This window comes from Crocodylus siamensis, chromosome 2 (assembly GCF_052110815.1).
Source record: "Crocodylus siamensis isolate JL-2025a chromosome 2, ASM5211081v1, whole genome shotgun sequence".
In the NCBI taxonomy this organism is placed as follows: domain Eukaryota; kingdom Metazoa; phylum Chordata; order Crocodylia; family Crocodylidae; genus Crocodylus; species Crocodylus siamensis.
In genome coordinates, this window is record NC_143396.1 from 180,600,293 (window position 1) to 180,617,238 (window position 16,946).

At 44.0% G+C, this 16,946-nt stretch overlaps 1 protein-coding gene across 1 annotated transcript in view; it reads left to right on the plus strand.

The window, feature by feature from the left end:
* MRPL23 (mitochondrial ribosomal protein L23) overlaps window positions 1-15,887 on the plus strand; it is a 35,469-nt gene extending 19,582 nt beyond the window's left edge. The window contains exon 6 of the transcript XR_016440224.1: window positions 11,588-15,887. The gene's annotated coding sequence lies outside the window, so the exon portion shown is untranslated. The remainder of the gene's footprint in view (window positions 1-11,587) is intronic.
* Window positions 15,888-16,946: the final 1,059 nt, after the last annotated feature.

Sequence of the window (16,946 nt, forward strand, 5' to 3'; positions counted from 1 at the left end):
TTAAGTGCCTACATTGGAAGGAATTTTCTGATAAAGGAAGTATTCTAATTCAGCCGACAAAGCCAAAGCTAGACAAGTTTAGGCTAGGAATAACCTCTGGGGGCAGGCAAATTTTATCCCCTTTTACAGATGAGAGAGCCGGAGAAGCATTCCAGAGCAAAACATTCTCCCATGAATCCTGTGCATAGAAATGAGAACCGGGAAAGACCTATTAGGTCATACAGTTCATCTCCCCAATTTGGGAGGGATGCTGAGCTCAGGCACACGCGTACACACGGGAAGCCCAGTGAGTGGTGTGTCCGGACAGCTGTAGAAGGCTGGTTGTCATACCCAGTGTCTCTAAACATCCTGTTTATCCCTGCAACAGGGAACATTTGATTGAAAGATAAATACCAAAAAAATTCTGCTAAGAACAACATTCCCTCTTGCTTCAAACTAGGCAAACAAACCTGACAACAAAAGAAAATAAACATGTTGATGGAGGCATATGTATTTACACACAGGGCTAGATTTTTTGAAAGGTATTTAGATGCCTGGCTACTTCTAAAAAAAAAAAAAAAAAAAAAAAAAAAAAAAATCTGGCCAACAATGCCAAGGCTGTATGAGCATGCATGCGCCCATGTGATAGGGTGTGTGAGAGGATCTTTAGGCTGCCAAAAAGCTTTTTTTGCAAGGTCACCCCTGGGACATGGCTTCTTTCTGTTGAAAAATAAAACATGTTGAAAAAAGCCTCAAGTTGGCAGCTAGATTTTTTTTCTTCCCCCTCTGTTTGTTTGTTGTTCATTTGTCGCAACACTGGAGGTCTGTTTACTTTGCCAGAGAGAATGAGGGACCCAGGAGACACTGCTTTGCATGCAAAGAGTTTATGGAAGGAGCTAAGTGGGGAGGAGGGTAGGAACTTCCAAGTTCCGTGAAATAAAGCTAAAAGAGTTTGTGGACTGCTGCTTTTCCTTATTTGCTAAAAAAGGCTTTGGGCCTGATATTGAACTACTAATCTTGGCAGAACTGCTGTTGGCTTCAAGGATTGGATTGAGCCCACTCTAGTCTCTCGTGCATGCAGCCTTCTAGAAGGCTGTTTTAGGGAATGTCAGGAGTGTTCAGTTCAGAGGCCGGGTCTGTAGCCATTAAACAACAGCTACACCAGTTTTCAGCCTCTTTCCTTTTTGATGTGCTTTTCCCATTTTGCTTTCAAGCTGAACATACAGGTTGGCAGCCCCCATGAACACCTTGAATTTAATTGGCTGTGAAATGCAACCAACTTCATCCCTCCCATTATTGCTTGGAGTAATTGGAGCAAGGAGCTTATGGGGGTGTCTTGCTGTCTGCTATTGCCTTGGGTTGTGACCTTTATGTTGCTTAACTGCTGTGCCTCAGATGCACCTTATTTATAGTGGATAGCTGAACCAAAGACTTTTGTTATGTTGTTTTGGATGATCTGATGGAAGGTACTGTGAAGAGGCAAAGTTAAGAAGAGCTGCTTTGAGGAGCTGGTGTTTAATGGGTGAGATACTTCAGTCACCTTGTTGGGCCTTCCTGTTTTTGGCACTGACACTCAAGGAGGAAATAAAATGGGTTGTGCAGGAATAACTTTTCTTCGGCTAACAAATGGAAGCATCTCAGGAGTGAATTGTGCAATTTGGATAGCTGTTTCTTGGGACTAGATAGCTAACATAGCTAACCACAGTGAGTTGGGACATCAAGGGAATGGGTAATGTGTGGGACAGACAATGACGGACGATGGCTGCATAGGAACAGCTGTGCAAAGCAGCTATAATAGGTTCCAGTTGTATGCTGTGATGGGATGCACTGCCTTGGCAGTAGCAGTTTCTTCTGTTCTGATTTTATAACTTTTTACTAGGGATGACAGAGTTGATGGACCTGCTGATCAGCCCAGTTAGTGACTCATACCCCTAAAGCAGTTATCCTTTGGCAAAGTACCTTCGTCAGTGTAGTTGTCTTTGATGGTATATAGAAAACTAGGAATCTTAGAGTTACAGAAGAAATCTGCTTCCTTTTTCCTCCAGATTTTTTATTTCAATCAACAGAAGGAAAATATAAGCTTATTATAATGCTATTATAATACACATTAATGCAGAGATTCTCAGCTAGGTTGTTGTGGTACTCTGGGGTGCCCTGGGGTCCCATGCAAAGTTAGCACTATTAAATATGCAAATATGATTCACAAGATAAACCCTAGAAATCCATAGCATTAAAAGTGTTTTAATCTGTTGGCTTTTTTTAGTTCTTTGTTCTCTTATTTTTTGTCAGTCAAAAATGAGTGAAAAACAAGAAGCAGGCATTTTCTAAGTGGTGCCTCCAGTCTAAAAGGGTTGAGTACCACTGTATACTCTGTACAGTACTGATCATCCCCTTTCAACAAAGAAATTGCAGCATTCAGAGATGTATAATGGACTAACTTTGGAATTTGAAGGGAAAAAAAGCCATGTATAAAGAGCAATTGAAAAGTCTAGTACAGTTTACCATCAAGAGGGGATGAATAAGTCATGACACACATGTTTAATGATCTAGAGAAGGCAGATTAGAAACTCCTGTTCATGTTGATTAATTTAAGTTCCTGGAGGCATTCAGTGAATGTCAGATTCAAAACTAATAGAAGGAAATACTTTCAACACATAATTAGTTTGTGGAACTTGTTGCTACCAGATCTCATTGAGGCCAAAACTCAGATAGATGTTCAAAAAAAGGATGAAGTATTTATTTGGGTTATAAAAACCATTTATCATAGATAATGCATGACATATGAAGAACAACAGGCAGTTTGGAAATGATAGAAATATTTTGGAGCATAAACTGACCCTTAGCTGTTGGAGGGTGGGAGGGAATTTTCCTGAAGAACAGATTAGTCTATGAATTGTCCACCAGGCACCCTACATTGGAGCAACTGCTAGCAGCTACTGCTGAGTAATAAGTCTGTGTGACACTATCATGACTGAGGAATAGGTCTAAGCTAAACTTGATCTGAGCTACTATGATAATTCCTCTAGTCCTATGAATGTCTTAGAACACGGGTGGGCAACCCTCAGCCCACAGGCCAGATCTAGCCTGCCAAGCCATTTGATCTGGCCTACAGATGTGGGGGTTTTGTGGCATTTGGCAGTGGGAGCTTTGGCAATTATCACTTTCTCTGGGGCACTATGGAGAGAAGTGGGAGCAGCAGCTTTCCTCATTCATGCCACCATGGGAAAAAGCAGTTGTAGCAGGCCCTTCCCCTGGGTCCTTGTTGCTGACTGCTGTCTTAGAATGATTTTACTGGCAATGATAGTTCTAGTATGTTCTCAAACTTAGGGTTGGACACTTGTACATTTTTCCAAGTCATATATTGCAAATACAGCTTCTATAGCAAGACAGGATGATGGACTGGGATCCAGGAAAATTGAATTCAGTTCTTGCCTCTACCTGCCTCTGACTTCAGGCAGTATCACTCAGTCTCATCCTTTTTCAGTTTCCCAGCTTCAAATTTATATATGGATAATAATCCTCCTCCTGTGACTAGTTGCACACACTATATATTCTCAGAGATGGGAGTTGCTCATGCTCGGAGCCTTCAGATGGAGATTAATGCCTCAGCAGTACCTGTAGAGTATGCTCTGGGCCCCACCCCTCCTTGTGGTTCCACACCCAGGGGATACAGGGCATACAAATTAGATTTGTAGCCTAATTTAATATGATGATATTACTTTTATTCTTCCTATACCAGTTAGGGCCAATCTTTTTGGCATGTGTGCTACAAAGTAAAGCCTTTAACCCTCCCCAAATGCCATTCCAATCCCTTTCCCCTCCACAATCTGTTGCTTTGTTTTCTGCACCTTGCCCTGTTGCACTTCCTGCTCCCTCCCTAATCTGCTGTGTGGCACAAATGGGCACACATGCAACAAGTTGGCCACTTCTGTGCTATACTATTCCTTAAATCAGTGGTTCTCAACCAGGGTGCTGCAGCACTCTGAGGTGCCTTGAGAGCCATTGCCCCAGGGTAGTATGCAAAGTTATCACTGTTAGATGTGCAAACATTATTCACAAGATAAAACCAGCGATTTCAAATAAGAATCCATAGTATTAAAAACATTCTGACCCATTGTGTTTTTTCTGAGTGCTTTGAAACAGAAGAATTGCTCTTATCATTTTTTCATAGTCAAAAGTTGAAGAACTACTGCTTTAGAGGAAGAGGGAAGGACATTTTAACTGGGATAGGCACCTCACCCACTTCCCCATTGCTTCTCTCTTTCCTGCTGTGAGGAGCTGCCATAATGCCTTATTGCTTTCTGCTTTGTTTCCCTCTAAAGAGTTAATTCTTCTGGAGGCATCTTTTCCCACTCTTGGCTTTAAGAACTGTCCTTGTGGTGATAGAGTTAATTCTGACTGCAGTGGATGTTCCAGATGTCGTTTTGTGTGTGGGACTCTCAGATCCCAGACCGATGTTCCAGCTGGTGATGGTCCTTTAAATCCAAAACATGCAAAAAGGAGGAAGTAAAGTTTAAACTTTTCCAGGTAGGAAAGACCATGAGATTGACAGATTATCTTAGATATTCATTTTTTTTTCTGGCACCAATATCCTCCTTGTACTACCTTACTCCATCAACTGACACGGTCATTGGCACTTGATGGAAATTTTCCTGCTGTTCTGGGCTTTTTCATTCAGTGGGCATCACTGGCCACATCCAGATGAGCATGGCAGTGCGTTTGCAGAGGCACAAATAGTAGTGGCACAAATATGTGCTGCTACTTTTGTGCTGCAGTGTATGCCCCTGCACCTGTGGAACACATTGTCTCACTGTGGGCAAGCTGCTTGTGCCCACATCCTCCCAGTCCCCAGCCTGTTGTGCCAGCCAGCTCCATGTGTTGCAGGGGGCACTGGCTGGGATACAGGGTGCCTTAATGCGTGGCTAGCTGGCAGGCAGCCCTTGCGCTGAGGCATCCTTTGCCCCAGCCAGCCAGGGAATGGCATATGGAGATAAGGGAGAAGCCACTCCAGAGCTGTCTGCTCTCCAGTCTCTATGTATCTCAACACAGGCACTCCTCAGTGGATCCCCCATGCTGAGGCATATGGAGACAAGGGAGCAGCTAGCTCAGGTCTGCTTGCTCCCCCATCTCGAGGCACACTGTGCTCTAGTGCACGGAGATGGGGGAAACAGGCAGCTCTGGACAGCCTTCTCCTCTGTCTCTATATTTGTCTCATTGCATGCTATTTTGGAGTGCTTTGTACTGCGTTTTTTCTAGGGATTTTTTTTGCTTTTATGGTACCACAAACTGCCCATGCCTGCATGTGTGGATGTGGCCATTATCTCTCTCAAATCCCTCCTTTCTTTCCCTTTTCAGGGATCCTCCTTACAAGAGGATCCAGCATGAATCCCTTCTGGCCAAGGGTGTAATAGAAAGGTCCTCCACATCTTGAGAAATGATTTACAATGGTTACTTCCCAGCTCCAAAGAGGAAGGAAGGATGTTATCCCAAGAAATTGACATCCATTTGTAAGCTCAAATTTAAGATGGTGACTCAGACTCTCATAATTCCATCACTGTAAAAAAAAAAAAAAAAAAAAAAAGGGATTGACTTGCGTTTCTCAGGTTGCAGTATGTGTACTTCCACATTTTAAGATGACTTGCACTTTCTAGTGGGACAAGACTACTAGTAGTATGAAGGAGGGCTGTATGAAATTTCACTGGCTGTTTTGTTTCAACTCATTTCAAGCTTAGAATAGCAAAATCAAAACAAAACAAAAGGTTTCATTTCAAGGCTGTTTCAAAGCAAGGGCAGTCGACACAAATTTGAAACTTTTGAAATGTTTTGGGTTTTGAACCTGGGCTTCCTTGCAGCTAAAGAGAAACTAAGGAGAGGGAGAGGACTGCTCCGATATTGACATGTGTAGCTGGCTAGTGACTATCACCCTTCCCTGAGGTCCCTTCTACTTCCAGTGCTCTGGGGGAGGGATGGAAAAACAGCATAAAAAGTATTGTTTGAACTGAGCTTTCTCTGTGCCTTCATACTTACAAGCAACAAAATTTTGCTCTGAACAGTTTGAGGTGTGGTTTCCCAGAAGCCCTTGCACCTATCTTCTTGAAAGCTGGCAGGCTTCATGTCCTCAGCAGGAGCCACCATTCCTGCAGCTTTCACCCCACTGCGCCATAACATGTACACAGTCATGCATGTCACAAGTTTTGCTTGTCAGCAGCCTGAGATGCGGTTTCCCAGAAACCCCTGCACCTGTCTTCTTGAAAGCTGGCGGGCTTCATGGCCTCAGCAGGGGCTACCATGCTGTGCCTTAACACGCACGTGACATGAGTTTTGCTTGTCAGCAGCTTGAGGTGCAGTTTCCCAGAAGCCCCTGTACCGATATCCTTGAAACATGGCAGGCGTTATGGCCTTAAAAGGCACTATCATTCCTGTAAATTTCATCAGAATTAGGCAAGAAAGACAAAAGTTACAGACCGTTTTGCACTTCCCCATTAAAGCCTATGGGCGAAACATGGAAACAGCTAAAGTTTAAATGAAATGGAGCAGTGCTTTTGAAACGAAACCAAATGAAACTCTAAACAAAACACTGTCCTGGTGAAACAGAAGTCGAAATGAAACGCTATTTTGTGCAGCCCTAAAAGTCTTTCCATTTGGCCCGTCAGCAACTGAAGGGTCTTCACTGAGGTTTTCTTCATGGTGGCTGAATACCGCAGCAAGCAAGGTGTTATGTTTTAACCCCATCTATAAAACTGGTTGGTACAAAAGGGGGTTTTCTGCAGAGCCACATTGAGCTTGTTTGTTTCCTAGATCTCTTGATCAGTATGCAGAAATTATCCCGGACCTTGGTCCAAAGGACTGATTGCATAGGACTTGCGTGAGACTCAGTAGTAGCCAGGGCCTGACTCCTGCAAGAATGCTTCCAGCTACTGCGGGAACTCACCTTGTCAACTGAGAAACCTCCAGTGGTGTTTCTTAACTTTCTATGCTTGCCTTTCTTTGCCAAGTGTAAAAAGGTTTTGTTGACTGACAAGGTCAGACTTTAAGAGGCCTGGCTCACAGCACAGATGATGAACCCCCTGGACCTGACAATAAGTCTTCCTACCTTGGTACCTTCTTCCCTTATATTAGTGGGAAGATCCAGACAGTGTTTGCAAAGGTACACCTTTTCCTCTCTTTCCCCTCCCATCCAGAACTATAGGGATGGATATCTGGTTGGGGAGTATATTTAGGTGAACTCCAGGATCAAGACTTCTGCATGTCCAAGGAGTCAAGGCTCCACATAAGTATCTTGGAGCTCAAAGCCATTTAGAAAGCCTGCAAGGGGTTCTACCATATTTAGTAGGATTGCATTTTGATGGACAGCACTAGTCTTTTACATATACAACCAGCACTGTGACAAAATCTTCCTCTCTCAGCAGGGAAGCAATCCTTATGGACACCTCTTGTCAATGCTTCTCACAGAGCAATAGACCATCATGGCAGACCACCTTAGTAGCGTCTTCTCTCTGAATTAGATGGAAGATCAGTAGCTGAATGTTTCAGCCCATCTTTGCAGATTGGGGCTACCCAGCAGCAGACCTCTTTGCAACAGAGAAAAGCAGTAATTGTAGGTCATTCTGCTGCAGAGACAAGGCCTCAGTCTAGGTTTCCTCGCAGGTATGTTTCCAATCAACAGGCCTTCTATATGCCTTCCCCATTCAAGTCACTGGTTCCATTGGCAGTCTGGGAAGTGAGGCAGAAATTGGTTCTTATCCCAGGTTTTTGCCCATGGTGGCTTCTGAGTTCCTCTGAGTCAGCAGGTTTCCCTGAAGCTGCTTTTTGTTGGGGCTGAGACTTCTCTGCGTTTGCTCAAGGTTGAGGCATTTGGCTCATTATTTGTAGTTTGTTTCCATAGCCAGATGATTTAGAGGCATACTGATTTTGGCTTTAAGGCTAACTGGCTGTTGGGCTGTCTCGTGTTATGAAACATGGCCCTGTCCTTTGTGATATGAACGTCCCGCATTATAGCTCAGGCATCTTCTGGTGCCTCCCTTCCCATTCTTGTAAGCGTAACCTGTGCCATCATGGTAAGGCCGGGTGATGCACCACATTTTGGGTCTTCAGGGTACCAGTAGACCTGGGAGCCCCAGGCAGACTACTGACTGAGGTGTCCCTTGGAGAGGTGTGTCCCTCACCACTCATAAATTCACTCCGAACCCAATGAACATTTTATGTATAACAAAGAATAATTTATAGACATAAAAATAATCCAAAAAATAACAACAATGGTTAATAACAAAACTTACAATTTAGATAAAAATTTACAACTACAAAGTTAGGTGGATAATTCTAGCACACTGGGTAGTCCCACTTGTGGGAAACAACCTAAATAACTACATTCACCTCATTATAACCCTTTAAAAGAGTTTGCCTTGTATCCCAAGTGATTTCCTTCTGGTCACAATCTACTTCCCATAACACTAAATAGCAACACAGCTGTAACTGTGATCTACCACTAGATGGCGGAGGTGAGGCTACTGCTGCTGAGAGAAAGTGGGTTCTTTTAATTGTTCCTAGTAACACAGTGAAACAGGCTCTGAACAGCTGCTGCAAGCAACAGACTCCATTTGTTTCCTTCACTAGCAGATTGTTCTCTAAACTAGTTTCCTTCTGAAAATACATTTACTGCAAACTCTAGTGATTAGGTGTCCTCTCACACTCGTGCTGCTTTGTTTTCTCTCAGCCCACTCCCTCTTGGGGCTGTTTCCCCCTGCCACCATATCTACCAGCAGACAGGGGTTTCCTTCTGCAGGTCTGTGACTCTGAAATCTGAGCTGGGAAGACTCAAGCCACACCTTAGTGTCTTAGTGGTGAGAGTCACCACTCACAGCCTAGTCATTAACCCTTTAAGGGCTCTGCTGCTTCTCCCAGCCCCAATGATCCTACCAGCCTTGCTTACCAACCCCTGGCACCTGTGTCCCTGCTTGCACAGCTCTGAACCCGGTGAGGAATCAGCTTCTCACGGGATGACACAGGATGTCCTCTGTCCTGATGCCTGCTCCCTGACCAAGTTTCAGCTTGGGCTCAGTCTGTACTCCCTCTTTCCAGGGCTGGTGTCCACTCCTTCCCCCCACTGCTTTTCTTTTCTCTCCCTCAGCTTTTATGGTTTAGTAGCAGCCAATTAGAGCCCTGGTTTGCAGTGAGGGCTCTGATCACAATTTGAATGCTCCAGTAAGAAGCATGCATCATGCACTGCATACTCTCCAGTCTGGTAAAGCTTATGCAGCTTCTACAATGTTTTGCTGCCATTTTCTTAAGCACGGCTCATCCATTCAGCTTGCAGCCAGGTGAGTTTTGCAGCTGATACACAAGTAATATCTGCAAGACAGCTACTTAGTAGTTAGAAGTTACTTACCAATAAGTGGCATTCTTTGAGATGTCTCCATATGTATGTTCGCATCCTGTCCTCCATTCTCTGTCTTTAGGGTGTAATAAAAGTGAGACTGAAAGGAAACATAGTCAGATCCAGGATTACAAAAAGCTGTGTGTGGGGGTGGGGGGGTGGGGAAGGGGTGACTGTATGAGCAGTGGTCATACAGCAGAGTTGGCTGCAGCCCCCTGCTACACACACTCCCAGCCTTCTCCCTGCCCCCTCTGGCAGACCGTGCCATGGCAGCAGTTGCCAAGGATGTTTTTAAGTCCTTGATCAAGTAAGCATCTCTCCACTACCACTGCTACCCTTGTGGCACTCCCTCTCCCATTCTCTTCCTCATTCTTTCTACTTATACCTCTGGGTGCAGGAAGGGGATATTTACCCACTGATGCTGCTTTCCTGGCTGCTCCTGCCCTGCTCCAGCTCGGACTGTGGAGAGCAGCTGTGTGAGAAGCCAGGCTTTAATGGGACAATGGTGGGAGTGGGTGGGTTCTCCCTCCCTACACCTGCTCCTGGGCTGGTGGGGAACATGGGAGAATCAGGGAGAGGGAACTTGTTCACAGCTGCCACTGCTACTGTCCCTGACTGAGCCCAGTTCCCTACACAGCCATTCCACAAAGCTCCCACCTGAAGTGGCGCAGGACCAGCTCTGGGGGTGCAACTTCAGGCACAGTACCAACGGTGGGCAGGTCTCTTCCCATGTCCCGAGGCAGGGGGCAGAGGGGTGAAATAGGGGAGGGGAGGTGCTGCTGAGCATGGAGAAGAAGGGAGGGGGTACCAAAGCCTAATGGGAGCAGAGGAGATTTTTAGCTAATTTAGGGACTTAAAAAATGTCTCCTGCCACTACTCCATCAGCATGGCCTAACTCCTTAGGGGACCCAGGCATCTGGGACTATGTAGAACCAGAGCCACTGAGCTATACTGTGGAAAGAGAAGGGGGTGGGGAGATGGTTGTACCACTGCACCCCCTTCTGGATATGACCCTGTGAGAAGCAAGAAGTCTGCACTGGCCTTTATCCCCTCAATGCAGAGAGATCAAAAGAGATGAGGCCAGAGTACTCTGCACGTACTGCTAAGGCAACAAGTCTCTGATTCAGTGATTCTCAGCCAGTGCGCTGTGAGATGCTTTCAAGGGTGCCATATCATGTTAGCGCCATTAGGTGTGCAACATGATTCACAAGATAAACCCAGAGACTTCAATTAGGAATCCATAGTATTCGAAGCATTTTGACCTGTTTTGGTCTTTCAGAGTTCTTTGCAACAGAACTTTGCTTTATTATTTTTCCATAATGAAAAATCAGGTGAAAACTAAAAGCTGACATTTTCCAAGGGGCACCTCCAGTCTAGAAAGGTTGAGAACCACTGCTCTTATCAAAGGCTCAGAGTGCATGAGTCTCACATCCATAAATTAGACAGTTTATGTGGGCCACACATATCAACAAATGCCAGTTACTGATATGTAACTTCATTTTTCTTTTTCCTGTCCGTTGTCTGACTTGTTTAAATTGTACTCTTTTGGGAAAAGGACACATCTTGCCATATGTTTTTGGATAGCGGCAAGAAGAAAATGCCCCTCATCTCAGTCTCTAAATGCTATTGTAATAAAAATATCAATAACATTGAAGGAAAAGTCTTGTTTTCATGCTCATATCTTCAGTGTTAGAAAAAGACTGGTTCAATATCCTAAACAGCTTACCCTTGGTAACATGTAGTTGGTCAGTACTGAACTTTTCAATAAAATAGCTGATTATATATATTTTTATGCTGCTGCTTTTAATAGCAATAACAACCTCTGTGTGGAACATTTCTTGACAGTTAATGACCATCTGGGTAAGGACCCTTGTATTGATTTCAGGCCTGTGGTGAAGATAGCACAACAGGTTCCGGACTGCTGCAGTCACTCATTAGCTGCCAGGAAATAATCTGAGTCAGAGGTCATTATTGCACAAGTAATTAAAGGTTCATCAGTTCTACCTCTCCAACTGCTTAAGGCCATTGTAGTAAGGGACAAATCCTCCCACTTGCCTACGGTCATTTGTTTTCTGTTTAGACAAATGCTTTGTTTCTCTTGGCCTGCAAAGTAGAGCTATAAAGAATCTTGCACTAAGCTCAGACTGCAGGAGTACTACAGTCAAATTAGGTTGTCTTTATTTTGGTGCACATTGAGGTATGCTGAAATGCTGATACTACCCTCACCTCTCCCAGGTTGCCATCGTCCCCCCACATCCGTAGATCGGAGAGGGCATTTCCACTGCACTTGAAAAGCAAAAGTCACCATGTTCATTGTCATCACAGAAGTCAAGAAGCCTTATCTGGAGTTGCCGCAGGCCTACATACTTGAACGTTTATACGTTCAAACCCAGATCAGCATCCCTCCCTCCTGCAGTGAGTGTGTTCAGAAAAATGGCAGCCTCCGAAATCATGAGGTTGACGTAAGCATGCCCACCTCCCCCAATAAAGGTTATTTTTAATTTGTGGGTTTTGAGCTTTTTAAGCATTCTATGGAGCAGGAGGGTAAAATAAAAATATTGTTCAGGTTTGTAAATGTAAGGCGAGATCTTTGTATGTGCCAGGATGTTAAGATAAAAAACACATATTCTGAACCTTGTGATACACTTGTAAAGATGTTCCTCAATCATGTCTCGTGATCTTGAAAAGAGCTTTTCTGTGTAGTATGTAAACCTATCAATTTGAGGCAATAAGGTAGGAGGTGGTAATAAGGCATAACAATGCTATCCTTTCCAGTTACCTCGCCACCTTTTTTCTGTCCTTGAAGAAGCCAGCCATTGTCACTGTCAAGAACAGCTTGTCAGCTGCAACCTACTGCATCTTTTGCAGCACAGTGGAGAGTGTGGTAAGGGGAAAAGGGAAGATGAAATGGGGAATGTGGCTTCCAGCTCCCACATTCTGGTATCACCAAGTGCAATCTGGAGACCATGAGACTTTGTATAAGGAGACTTGCTCTCTCTTTCTGAAAGTAGAGAGCAGGCCTGAACTTTGAGCATGCTCACTGACCGCCTTCTTAGGTCTCTCTTTGAAGAAGATGAATTGAGACTGCTCAAATTCTCTGGAGTGCAAGATAGTCATGACTTTAGCTCAGGCTGTTTGGGATTGCAGAGGAGCAGCAGGTAGGGTAAGAAAGAGAGGAGTTAGGCCTGCAACCCAGGGAGGAAATTGGGAGAATGAAGGGAGAGACTATCTCCCTGTGTGGGAGAGGAAAACATGGTGTTGGGTTGGGAGAGCTTCGAGGTGATTTCAGAAGAGTGGGAATGGTGCTGGAGCAAAGCAAGGCAGATGCAGGTTGGAAGGGCATAAACTTTGTTCACTGGGGGAGGGAGAAGAGCCCCAGTCTGAGCGAGTTTCCTTTGGCAGACCCCCATGACTCTGTACATATCTGAGGATATGAAAGAGCTTTGGGGCATGAGACAGGGGTGCCTACTTCCCAGACCCACCTCTTATGTGGGACACTAGCCACCACTGGTCAGAAGCAAAGATGTCAGAAGGTGAATGCTAATCCTTGAAGTAAAACAGAGGAATATCTTCCAGAGAGCCCTAGAAACACTGTCTTCTGACATGTGAATGCACCCCAAACCAGCAGCCTAACAGCAGACGCTTTGTAATGGCCTGTTTTGCATTTGTATTTTTTTTCACCTCCCATATGGGATCATTTTTTCCTTTTCTTTATTTTTTTAATAGCACTTTTCCTAGTCATAATAATCGACATTTTTTTCATTTTTGCACAGCTGGCTTTGATTGGTTTCAGTCCTGCAGATGCTACTTAGGACTGAGGAGAGGGCAAAGGTTCTTTCCTTTTCTGTGCAAGGCAGACTGTTTTTTTTTCGGGCAAGCGGGGAGGGGAAGTGGACCTGGCCAGTGAACTTTTTGTTGTTGCCTCAGCTTGTTCTTTTGTGTGTTTGGTCTGGTTAGCCAAACTGGATGGTGAGATACAGTCTCTTCCGAGTATTGTGCCTGGAAAAGATAGTGCGCCCGTGACCACTGTGTGCCCCCTCCCTCTGATTTTATTTAAAAAAAATGATTTCCAAAGGACATAAGCAAGAGAAGACAGTATCCCTATATGCCCTGTGATCCCTACCTCTCATGGTAAGTGGCAAGAATGCATCAGTTTTGTTGCACAGCAACATGTATGGACCTGTAGAAGATGAATCAAATCTCTGCATTTGCACAGTTGTCATTAGGCTTCAAGAGGTGTTGATCTCAGAGGTCCAGTTGCCTGCTGCACATGATTCATAAATGATCTGTACAGCTCTCAGCCATGGGGTGCTACTGATGCCAAAATCTGCATATAAATAAAATGATCCACAGCTCCATTAACTTACATTTAAAGGAAAAAAGTAGAAAAAGAAGTAACGTATATAGACCTCTGAGCTTTGGGTTTAAGTCAAACACTTAAATGCAGGTAAGAGAGAACTTTCCCTTATGGACAGGATAATTCATAACTGTCCAGTTACAGGGTCTCTTGCAGCTTTGTCTGAAGCAGCTTGTACTGGTCACTGTCAGAGACAGAATATATTTGAGCTGAAGGGTCACTAGGCTGATCTATTACGGCTATTACTACATTCCAAGACCCATCCAGGAAGATGACACATACTATTGCTCAAGACAGGGAAAGTAAATGTTTACAGGGACAATGTACATCTTAGCTTGTTACTTGTTCCTGTGCAATGAAAGGACAGAAAAGAAAGCGTAATTAAAACAGGTCCCAAACCTCTGTGTGTATTTTGGCTTGCAGCTTAGTCTCATTGGAATGCTGCCTCTGCCTTTCTCAAATCCCAGGCTGAACAGTACCACTGGGCCATTACTTCAGGCCAGTCCCTTTCCAGTTATTCCAAGGACATTATCTTTTTTTCAGAGAGTTGCCAACAGGTTTATAGCTTGTAGTAGACTCAGGTGCTTGTTGTGACCCCTGGCATAGAGGCAGGAGTATTTGGGAAGTTACAGTCTAAATAGGAGGCACTTAAAGTTTCCATTGTGAGACAAATTACAGATTATTTTGTAAGTCTTTTTGTCCATGAATTGTCCCTTTTGCATCTGAGTGTCTCTAGCCTGTATCCACTTCCACTGTGTGCGGGAGTGAGAGAATGAGTCACACCTCTTTGCTGCCCTGCTCAGACCACAACTCTGGCCAGAACAAGAGAGAATAGTGGTTATGTGGCTCTGAGAACTTTCTGCTCTGAGCAAATGGGGAAGTCTTCTGAGGTGCCTTTGCTCTGGGTGCTTTTCCTCCTGTTTGCCAGGGAGTACAGCTGATGAACTGCCAGCTCTAACATACAAAGGAGAGAATGAATCACATCCCCTCCCCTAAGCAAGATGAAGAGGGAAGTTCTGACTTCCTGAAGCGTGTCTCTGTGGTCATGTCTAATCAGTAAACCTGGCCCTTGGCAGTGGTGCTCTGAGCCTTGGACAGGGCTGTCTGCCAAATCAAAAGCAGGATAATTGGCATGGGGGAGAGTGATTGCCACTGTAACTGCAGTGTTGTTCGGCCAGGCTGAGGTACTGCACGCTGCTGTACTAGTGCCTGTTCAAAAGGCAGCCCACATGTGCAATGCAGTGAGCTTGAGGGCATAGCTGCAGTAACAGTTCTAGCAGGGACTCCTGAGTTGGTGCAGTTCCTGCATGGCCTCTTACACAGGACTGTGGTTACAGTTACACCATGGTGTCATCAGAGAGAGCAAATCTTGGCATGACCGCTGCCTTAGCAAGGATGGGGCTCCTTTGAGCATTGTCAATCTACTTTGCAAACAGCTGAACCCTCAGGATGAGAAATCTTCTGAACTTCATGCCCCTTTATACCATTCTGGGTCAGAGGTTCAATGCTGACTCACCAGATATAGCATTGCATTAGCTGTGAACCACCCATACTGCTTCGTTAAAGGTGTCCCATTCAAAGGCTGAACTAGTTGGCTGCTGGGTTTTTTCATTATGCTGGCTGAAATAATAACTACAGTGATATCTATCTAAGTGCCCTGACTATCACATTAGCAATACGGTAATATGCAAGCAGGATTAAGATGGCCAATTTAGGGGAGGCCAGCCAGTGACCTGTAGCAAGTACTTTCCACCTGTTTGTTATAATGAGAAGTATACCGCCAGCCTTTGCCAAACTCTCTATCAACCAGATTTCATCTGGGGCTTAGTTCATGTAGGGTAACAGCCCATACTTATATTATGACTTGATGAAGTAAATGCAATGGTTATATTTAAGGCACCATGTTAACAGCTTCTTGTCTTGTTATAATCAAGTTTGTCTGAAGTATTCAGTGGTGTTGTGGAAAAGCAGTAGCTCTTCTGTAGCTGAGCTAGTAACTGGCTCACATACTGGAAGTGCTGTTTTAGCTAGCATAGCTTGGGAAAATTGAGGGTTTGGTCTGAGAAGGGCTAGATTTGTTCTGACGGCAAGTGGCAATGTTTATGTAAAGTCTAAAGAAAATTTTTCAATGTGTTTTGAGTCACCGGTCATTAAAATTATTCCGATTTGAAAATTTGACATTTGGCTAATGTTTGTTTGTGTTTCCCTTTCTCAAAACCAACTTATTACTGCCCCTTCAAACTTTCCATGTAGTTAAAACTCCTTGGCTACACTGTTGTATTTTCTGAAGAAAATACAATCTAATTAAGTAAAAAATATTAATTTTTGTGAGGACTGTGCTGAGGGTCCAGGATGGGTATAAGAGCCCAATGCTGTCCTCATGAAGGTCAATGGGGAAGCTTTTCATCACTTTCTTTGCTAATAACTTTATGGGGAGCAACAAGGGGCACAAGATAAGAATATTTCTGTAGTTGAAAGCTTTTCTATAAGAGATCTCCCTTTTAATTTCTTGCAAGTAGTAGAAACACATGTTTGTGAAGCAGGAAGATCCTGCATTCCAGTCTTAGTTCTTCAGGTGTCTAGTACTGTTTTATGGAAAGAGAATAGCCCCTCTACACTCGAGGCTGAAACCACTGGCTCATGATTTTGATTCCCTTGTAAATTCTCATGCTCTCAGATTCTTGGAGATAACCCTCATTAACGACTGGAACATTCACTGAAAAGTGCTGACGTTATGGAGTACATGCTACTCTAGATTAAAAGATTTATTCAATGGCCCCTTTCTGAAACTTTTGCAAAGTGCCTTAACATTTTGTATTCCTCTGACTGCCAACAAAATCACATTGCACCACACAGTTTGCAACATTAGTCAGATTTTGACACTGGCTCACGCAAGAGACAGTTTTCACAGGCAATAGTCATAAAATGTTAAAGAAATTGCCATTATTTGAAAACTAGGCACAATTCAGTGAAACAGATGGATTTACGAAAAGGTTATTTAGCACAGCTGGGAACAAAGCTAGGATTTCTGAGATCATAAGCCGATCTTATCTATAAGGACATGACACCTTTGTGTACTTATTGATTCAAATCTGTTAGGCCAAGTGTCAAAAGAAGATGATAATGCATTACCATGTATATGAAGTATTTTTGTGCTCAGGAGATAGGAACCTGCAAGGTAGCTAAGACACAGTGAGGCTGAACACTTTAGTCAGGCAGCACTGGGTTTGAATTCTG